At 47.3% G+C, this 8,668-nt stretch overlaps 1 protein-coding gene across 2 annotated transcripts in view; it reads right to left on the reverse strand.

Moving 5' to 3' along the window:
- The window catches only part of plxnb2b (plexin b2b), an 80,516-nt gene extending 76,931 nt beyond the window's left edge, over positions 1-3,585 (reverse strand). For both annotated transcript variants that reach the window (XM_036517533.1, XM_036517532.1), the window contains exon 1: positions 3,226-3,585. The gene's annotated coding sequence lies outside the window, so the exon portion shown is untranslated. The remainder of the gene's footprint in view (positions 1-3,225) is intronic.
- Positions 3,586-8,668: the final 5,083 nt, after the last annotated feature.

Below are 8,668 nucleotides of genomic sequence, written 5' to 3' on the forward strand. Positions count from 1 at the left end.
GGCCCGGCCTGTCTGGCTCGAGCGTGAGACGCTGAGAAACGGTCGCGGTCTCGTGTTTCTCACGCCCGCGTACGCACCTCTGTGTGTCTCTGTTACGCGGCTGGAAGCCTTCGGCGGAGGTCACCAGGCACGTGGGGGAAAGGGACGTTTGGGGGCTGCGGGGGATGAGGGGAGAGTCCTGTATCTCCAGGTTGGGGCTTTGCAGGCGCCTTTCTGAGTGTGAAAACGGAAGCGATGATGGGGGGGCATGGTGGGGTGAGGTGGGGGGGGGGGGGGCGCACGGCTCAGTTCAGGGGTGACACTCAGATGGGATCTGGCCGGCAGACTCGACAGCTGTTCGTTAGAGACTGTGAGAATGAATGCGATCTCACCTCCCAGGCCCGGAAACACCCCCACGGCTCTGTTAGCTGCTGAAATGGAGCTCAGGAGAGGGAGAAGACACGCTGACAGTGAGACGGAGTTCAGGGTTAGAGATTAAACTCACCACGTGGCCGCAGTGAGATGGGGGTAGAAGTTAGAACACAAACTAACCAAACTGAGACGGAGTTCAGGTTTAGAGCACAAACTCACCACATCGCCACAGGGTCACAGAACAGGAGAGGGTGGACACATCACTGTTAGGTACGGTGCTGCAGTTTCCCTGAGTGAACGCAAACTGCCAGAGGCAAGCTCAAACTCCAGGCCGCCCTACACCACAAACCCCGTACCCAGTAACCCCTACACCAGCAGGAACATATCAGCACACACCAAAGCATGGACTCAAAGCCCCAGAAATGAGGTCACAGCTGGAGTCTGGGACTGCACACCAGAGACTGGGCACCAGCATCAGAGCAAGACCCCAAAAGTTTCCCCACCTCTCCCCAAACCACAGCGGGGGTTGCCCCAGGCCGCTCAGACGAGCTCGGGGGCGGGCAGAGCGGGGACTGGACAAAGGGCAGTGGAAGTGCCGCTTACCGCGAGGACTGAAAAGACGTCCTCAGGGAAGGGAGGCACGCTGCGTTTCCCTGTAAAACCTCTTCCAGACATTGGTCATGCTTACCAGCGTGAGCGCAGCACAAAGACCTAAACCCGTAATTGCAGTACAACCTCAGAATGAGCAGGGGTTTCTATTAGCAGTAACCACCAGGGCCGCTTCAGTCTGTTTATTCCCCTCAGCAGCATACTGCTTACGCACCGAGTAAATGAGCTAAGACCCCTTATAAAGAGACGGCTGGCAGATGATAAATGGGAAGCTGAACTGAAGTGGGGGAAGTTCCCATGTCTCGCAATACAGGATTTTCAAAGCATCACAAAACACTGCGTTTCCAAGCAAACCCTGCCCGTGACATGTTATGGCAGGAGGTCAGGACATCAAAGACTACAGTCTGCCGGTTATAACTGACCGATCACAGGTCTGTCCTCTTACTCATCCCGCGAATGCCAAGCACTCAAACACACGCGGTGAGTCTTCTCATGCAAAACGCGGCAGAATTAGACGGTAATTACTTAGCTTACAAATCACGGCAATTGCGCCAAAAGAAAAAATCCTATTTAAAAAAAAACGCATCTGTGAAACATTGTGTATTATTTCTCTACTGTGGGTAAAATGAGGCAAATAACCATTTTCAATACGGCTATGCAGATAAGGAGGCAAGTAAATTTCTAATTATTCAGAGAGAAAGAGATTAGCTTGGAATGATGAATTGTCGAAGGATATGGGGCATAGCTTTAAGTCTGCTGTGAGTTGGCCAGTGAACACACGGCTATTTCTGGATCCGTGGCCCAGGTCCGAGCGGAGTTCGGGGGCTCGGATACGCCCCCCCACCCCGCTTTCCCGCGCCCATCAAACGGGGATGGGCCGTAATCCCACACCCTGGCACTGCCAGCATGAGAACGTTTGTTCGGTGTTATTTAATGAGGATTATCCCCTGGGATGCGACTTCTCTTTTTCATTGTGTTTGTATTTGGGCAGTGGAGACGCAGTGGGGGGAAAAAAGCGATTCAGAATTGAGAACGGAAACAAGGCCCGTACAGTGCGCGCCTGTGGCCGCACCGGGGACAGTGTGGTACGGACTGACAACACAGATCAAGAGATTGGGGACGCGCATGAATACAGACACTGTCTCCTTTGCCTGTCTGAATACAAACAAACAGTGAAAGTGCTCGCCAGTATGTCAACGGACATAAAAATAACGTCCCCTCTTTTCTCTGTGGTTCCACTTCTGCAGTCGGGGTGAAAGTCCCCTCTGCTCTGAATTATTAGGGAATTAAGTCGAGGCACAGCACGGTCATCTGACCCCAGTGCTCGAGCACTGGGCTAAGAACAAGCACCACATAGCCGCATAAGCGTATTACCAAACACGACCAAGCAGCAGTTTCCTTTACAGCACGGGTAAAAACTACAGCTCACACACGGATCAGATAGTTCATACCAAGGTGTCAACCGTGCGTACAAGTCCAATACAAAACACCACGCAAGCGTTAACGAAGCTTCACCTCAGTGCTGTTCACTTGGGGTAGGTATATTACCTCGTGTAACAAGGAAAATAATTTCATTTTTCATTCAGTAATGCACTACAGACCTGTGCTACCGCCCAATAATCGGGTTGAGCCTTTCCAACATAACCGCAAATACGGTTTTTTACCGAAGAATGTAGCTCCACCCATGTCCACACTTTTTAAAAGATGGGCTACTTCACAATAGGCGATGTAACATTTCATGTACTCTGCACACGTGTAGATCACTGCTTACAAACACATCTCATCAGGGCGACGCTGTTTCGGTGTCTCTGCGTTTCACTTTCACGAACAGGATAAAAGCTGTCCACATCACATTCGTGTAACTGTAGCTCGAACAAAAAAAACACGACCAGCCACTCAGCTAGAGAGCAACGCTAGCAGCTAGAATACCCTACGTTTCAGTTTCTACATACAAGTTTTTTAAAGCAAAGTTTTGCTGAAAGGGGAAAAATTCTAACAGACAGGACTCTGCATCACTTGCGTTAAATATTTACCTCACCGGCGTAACGCTGCTGTATCACACGCAAGTATGTTATGAGATTGACTGTAATTAGCTACGTAAGGTATTTCTCCACACAATAGTCTGTGTTGTATTGATACAGCAACAACAATGAATGCGTTTTAAATTCGGCAACATGTCTATATTTTTAGAATCCAGCCCTCATTTAGCGATAAGACAGGCTAGTCGCTTGGTAGCTGAAGCGAGAGAAAAAATAATTAACTCACCTTCAAAGCAGTGGTTAAACACACCCGCGCAGTCCAGGCTGTTTCCCCCCTAAAAAACAAAAATAACCCCCCGATGCACCATGCGCGAAAAGTTCGTTCACATCCTACTCTCGCAAAAGCCAAGGAGAGGGTCGCTATCAGACAAACAGCATTCCCTGAAAACGCTGGGGGGCCGGTGGACAATTCTCAGAATCAGAACGGCGATGCTGGGTTACATGAAAGCACGCCAACGGAAAACAGCCGATTTTCTCCACGCCCAGGTACAAGGTCACATGATGCAGCCAGGTGTGTTCGCCTCGAACAGCGGTTCAGTTGGAGACACACCTGTGTGAGCCGCTCACATCCGCTCGGTCTAACATTTGAAACAGGAAACGGGGAAAAAAATACGAGGGAGCACCGAAAGAAAGAGGGAAGGGTGCAAGCGTTCTCTCCACCCCTTTTCAGTACAAAAGGCTTATTCCAGAGAGGATCGGTTTACACCGAGGGCAGGGAAAGCAACAACAGAACACAGAGAAAGCACTTAAGAAGAGCTCTTTTGTTTCCACCCCTCTAGATAAAAATAGGGACTGTGACTTTGTCTCGACTTGTGCGCTGATCTCTAACTCGCTGCAAATTCACTGTCTCCTCGTCGCGAGTTTCATGTAAATCTTAAAGTGATTTTATTTTAATCCCTCGCAGATTAATGTCGAGAGGGAGATTACGGCCGCTTCATTAATCGGAAAATCTATTCCCAACTATTGGCACAGAGAGCTTTGCTTAACTTTGTGCCACCCCTCTGTATACGGTCGAAATTCTTGGGTCGCCCTACTGTCATGATGCAACGAGTGGAAATAATGGTCGCATTGTTTTCTAAACACGAGACGCTAATCACTGCCATATGGTGATGGACAGCCTTTGCATTGTAAATCTTACAGTAACTGTGGCGCCAAGAGCAACCGTTACCTTCTAAGAAGTTAAGGGGGGGAGGGGGGCGGTAGACCGTATGCCATCCCAAAGTGACAGGGGTATGCAGTCACCCCCGAGCACTATATGTTGTATTGTACATACTTTATAATTATAATAATTATATTTAATGACATTATTTTTCATAAATGAAACATAATTTGTAATATTTTATTTTGGGGGGAGGGGCATCAACAAAAGCTATCATATAACAACTTAAACATAATGTTCTGAATAGTTAACCTATATTTACATGTTTTATTTCATCAACACTTTTCTAGTTTGCCAAATTACATATTCACTGCCATTCATAGAGTCTGTTCCTAATTACATTTTCCATATGATGGAAATTCCATTTATTTTCCCTTTTTTGTGTTGGTCATGCCAGTACTGCTGAGATTGTAATCACAGCTGGACTTCGGATACGTGATGCTGAGCAATGTCACAGGGACCTGAATTTCAGTCCGATGTAAAATCTCTGCTCCCCCTTTAAAACCATATTTGGGTGAGACACATCTGTCCCTTTGCCACTGAGGCCAAATCTGTCCTTCCTGAAACCATTCCCAAAGTCAAAATCGGGTCTGTGGTCATCCATGTGTGATTATTGGCACTCTGTGCCACTGCAACTGTGAAATTTGAACGATGATCAGATTGGACAAAAAACACTTTTTTTTATCACCAGGCAAGCAAGAGTGAGCGCAATAACAGCACTACTGGGTGGTGAGTGGATGAGGGATGTTGGAGAAACAGCAGGATGAGACCACTTCCCTTTAACCTCAGTATTAGTGTTGTATAGTTTGTTTCCATTACCCACACTGACCTGTGGTTCGACAGCCCCAGCAGACACGGGGCAGTCTAAGAAATAAAGTGTTTCCTAATGTTTCCTTTGGGTGCTTCTGTGTATGCGTATGCCTACTGTCAGTGCCTAGAGAGATCTCTCTCAAGACCGGGTTTATTCAGAATTCACACAGACTACATTCTGAGGCATTGGGCTTGTTGATATTTCTCACAGTGCAGAGAAATTCATCTTGTATTCAGATAACTTGTTATGGGTTTAATTTGACTCCACGTCCCTTTAATGATGTTGCTCATGCAAACACAGGCAGAGTAGGGGGAATGTGCTTTGTGCCCCAGGGCTCTTGTGCTCATGTGTTTTTGGAGCAGGGCAAAACCTTCTTCTCTGGGTATCAGGTTCCTAGGAAGGGCGTGGAGAAGTTCAGCCAGCCCAGACACTCCAAACTGAATCCAGGTCAGCCATGTCTATCACATCACCTCCAAACTTCCCAGAGTGCTGGTGATTTTGGCAGCAGGGGAGGGGATGGTAGATAGGAGCTGGCAAGCCAAAAGGTTTGATTCCCCCTCCTCAGTGGGACACTGCAGTGTCCTCAACGCGCTTAACCTGCGCTGCTTCAGTAAATACCCAGCTATATAAATGGATGATATGTAAGCTATATAAGTAGCCGTGGATAAAGGCATCTTTCTCAGCAATGAGAAATGTTCTGTCATGCTGCACCCTTGAGCAAAGTACTTAACTGGAACTGCTTTTGTAAATATGCAGCTTTAGAAATTGATGCTATGTAACTTGTTCTGGGTAAGAACGTCTGCTAAACAAATGTAAAAAAAAAAGAAAAGAAAAACTATAATAAGTCTTGCATTCATCTTGAAAAACCTATTCCGCTGTTGGCAGTGAGTTGGCCAGCGTGTCCCTCGGTGCGTTTCTGCAAAGCGGATGTCAGTTTTGAGTGATTTATGAGTATGCAGACGAGGCCTGCAGGGAAAGTTCTGCCCCATTTGCCCTTAGGGATGTGAATCTGAGGCTGTAAGTCAAGCTCTCAGTGCTGATGGTGCTGGAATTGTGTCACAGAGAGAGCCCGTGCCCTCACACTACCTCACCTCTGAGCGATGAGATCAGAAGAGAGGCTTGCTCACAGGCCGAGGAAGAGAGAACCTCGCAGAGACCGCAGGGAGACGAGAGAGAGAGGAGAGAGACTACTTCAGCAAAATGACACATTGTGAATGTGCTTCAATGTGCCGAACAAAGGTTGCTAAGAAAATCCAGAGACATTACTGTGATTGTTCACAATGGCTTTGAAGACATTTTTTGGTTTCAAAGGCACTCTCAAATGGTTGTTTACAGCATGGGCAGGGTCTGATAAAGAATAAAAAGCACAGGGCTAACATTAAAGAAAGACACCGGCAACACCTGTTAAGGAAAATTGTAGACGGTCTGTATTGTTGTACAAACAAACTGATACTGATTGTGGGTAAAAGGCCATTCTACAATGCTTCTATTATGTGAAGAAACAGATTGATTTAGCACTAAAACGTAGCACATTTAAAGGAGAGCTTGAGTGTTGTGGCTGTTGAAAGGTTTTTCTGTTGCATTAGGTCCCTCACACCATCCTAGTCTTGGTGTTGGAGCAGGCAAATGACCATTACTATCAATGAACACTCACGATCAGGCGATATGACTTCCAATGTGTACCTGCAGTGCCCTCTGCTGGTATGGAGATGTAGTGCAGATGGTCAACAGGTACGTGCCAAATAAGTTAGTGAGTCTAAGCATGTTTATGCTTAGACTCAGTCTGTGTTGTTTTGGGATGTTTTATTTTCTAAATGTGCTTGAGACCTGGGCTCTGAATCTGCGGGTTATTATATTTTACATTAAATTTTACCTGTGCTTGATATAGTCTCTGAGTAGTCAGAGGTGGCTAAATCTTTGTTGTCCTACAAAGCGCTAATTGCTTCAATACTGTCATTCTTCTTATTCCTCACACTGTGTTATAACCATATGAATAGCTGCGCAGATATCAGATATCTCTGCTAAGTCAAGCGCGTCAGACTATGGGCCGGAAAGGGGTTTTACGGATAAGCATCTTCACTGTGTGAAATAACACGAGAGATTTCAGACAGCGTTACACTCTGAAATGAGGAGTCTGTGGCTGAGAAACTGACTGAGGAGCAGACAAAGACAGACTAACAAAGGACATGCAGGCAGGTAACTGAGACCACATCAGGGAGGCACAGAGCAAGGTGATTTCAAATGTAAAGAAAATTAGATTCACTCCGCACAACTGAGAAGAATGCTTTACCATCTTTCAGCCTGATTTATGACACTCACACAGTCTCCTGAAGGGGAAGGAATCGGAGTAATGTGAACCGCCTCACTCTCTCACTCGCGCTCAAGGCTGAATCTGTGATGAAAAGTACATGTCACATCCCTGCAAAAAAGAGAGACATCTGCCACTCCACAGAGGAGCAGCTGGTGGAAACCAAACCCAAGGAGCAGAGCTCTTCATGCTGTGGGGATAAGGGTGTTGGGAGGGTGGGCAGGTCTGGGTCACGGCAGACCTGCAGTGGGGAGTGTGTGTGTGTGTGTGTGTGTGCGCGCGCGCGTGTGTGTAGTGTGTGTGTGTGTGTGTGTGTGTGTGTGTGTGTGTGTGCGTGTGTGTTAGAAGCCAAGTCTTTGGCTGTCTAGCCTGTGAAGAGGTGGAGGTGGGTGTGGCTCCACACTGGGCTAACCGGCTGTCACCTCACCACAGACTGGTGGCAGTGTTCCCTTCCACGCCCCCGCTCAGTGGCTAATCAGAGCTAGCACAGTCTGTACCGTGCAGCAGGACACACTTCTCACAAACATCCCTGTCCACACTGACCATCGGGCCACCCCGTCTCACTAACATCCCTGTCCACACTGACCATCGGGCCACCCCGTCTCACTAACATCCCTGTCCACACTGACCATCGGGCCACCCCGTCTCACAAACATCCCTGTCCACACTGACCATCGGGCCACCCCGTCTCACAAACATCCCTGTCCACACTGACCATCGGGCCACCCTGCCATATCCATGAAAGACCTGTTTGCATTGTCCCCAATCAGCCAGGTCTGTAATTAAAAGAAGCTGGGCTGTGGGAGCGCAATTACTAACAAGACTGTAGACAGGATCAGGCTGGGTCATGGAGGAAGGTCCATCGTCCATCAGATTCGCCAGGGGATTCTTTCCAAATGTACAACTCAGTGCTTCAAGGCAAAAAATACAGTCTTGATTTATTTTGGATGTAATCGCTCAAGCTCTCTTCCAGGGGCCAAAAAGCCTGATCCACTTACTGTGTGTATGTTTTTGTTTCATCCAATGCAATAGTTATGAGACGGGATGAGATGCCAGCCCCGGTGAGCGGCCCAGTTAATTACGCACTCAATTTCTGAAACTGCAAACATGCAAATGGGGGAAAAAAAATCTCCATAGCAAAATAAACAGGGAATTTCTATAATTCACAAAACATAAAAAGGCAGCTTCACCAGAAAATCTAAAATTAAAATATTGTTCCTTACCTAATGGTTCACAAGGTATGCATACCAAAGAATGAGCAACCAGTTTCTCAGTGGCGAAATCTCAATTTTCTGTCGCAAGAATATCACGCTTCGACACTAGAGTGTGATGCCCCCCTCTCCCCTTCATTAGGGAAGGAAACTCACTTTCCAGCTTCCTGTAGCAACTCC

This window comes from Megalops cyprinoides, chromosome 23, assembly GCF_013368585.1.
Source record: "Megalops cyprinoides isolate fMegCyp1 chromosome 23, fMegCyp1.pri, whole genome shotgun sequence".
Taxonomy (NCBI): Eukaryota; Metazoa; Chordata; class Actinopteri; order Elopiformes; family Megalopidae; genus Megalops; species Megalops cyprinoides.